The sequence below is a fragment of the Echinops telfairi genome, unplaced genomic scaffold (genome assembly GCF_000313985.2).
Source record: "Echinops telfairi isolate 266 unplaced genomic scaffold, ASM31398v2 ScPeMD7_7424;HRSCAF=8462, whole genome shotgun sequence".
NCBI lineage: Eukaryota > Metazoa > Chordata > Mammalia > Afrosoricida > Tenrecidae > Echinops > Echinops telfairi.
The window spans coordinates 55,151,942-55,152,770 of record NW_022111324.1 but is presented as its reverse complement, the minus strand read 5'-3'; positions in this window follow the sequence as shown (position 1 = coordinate 55,152,770).

The window sequence follows — 829 nt, the reverse complement described above, 5'->3', positions numbered from 1 at the left end:
CTCCTCATCTATGTGGTTAATATGAGGGAAAGCTGAGTGAAGGGTACATGGGAGTAACTATATTATTTTTTCAAAGCTTCTATAAATCCAAGTTTAATGGAAAACAATTATTTATAGACAAGATGTAGCGACTTCTTACCTTTAGATCTTCAGCTGCTACAACCGGTCACTCCTGGGGATCGGCGTGTATTTAGCATGTGCCCTTTCAGAGCCTTCCTCTTGGCTTCCAAGGTGCTGCCCTCTGCTGGCTGTCATTCTTTCCCTGGCTTTTTCTTCTTTCTGAAAGTTCCTCCTCCTCCTCCTTCTCCTTTACTCAGATATGAAATGTTAGGACCACTTCCCTTTGTATCTTGTTATTGCCTCACTCTGTTTCTCTCTTAAGTAATCTCCTTGCTGTAGTAACTTTGTGCTGCTATAATCAAAATAGAACAAGTGAGGTACTTTAAAGAACAAAAATCTATTTTCTCACCGTTCTAGAGGCTGAATCTGATGCAGAATCTCAGCATTATTGATTTCTTTCATGGACCTCGCTCTTGTTTTCTGGTGACTGTTAGCAATCTACTTGTTAGCTTGTTGTTGATCCTCATGTGGTGTCTGTCTTTGCCTGTGTGTGTCTCTATAACCATTACAGTTTTTTTTTTGGTTGATTTTTATTTAAAAAAAATTTTTTTTAAATAATCATTTTATTAAGGGCTCATACAACTCATCACAATCTTTACATACATCATCTGTGTCCAGCACTTTAGTACATATGTTGACTTCATCATTCTTACGACACCCACTTTCCACTTGAGCCCCTGGTTTCAGCTCATTTTCCCCCTCCCTCCCC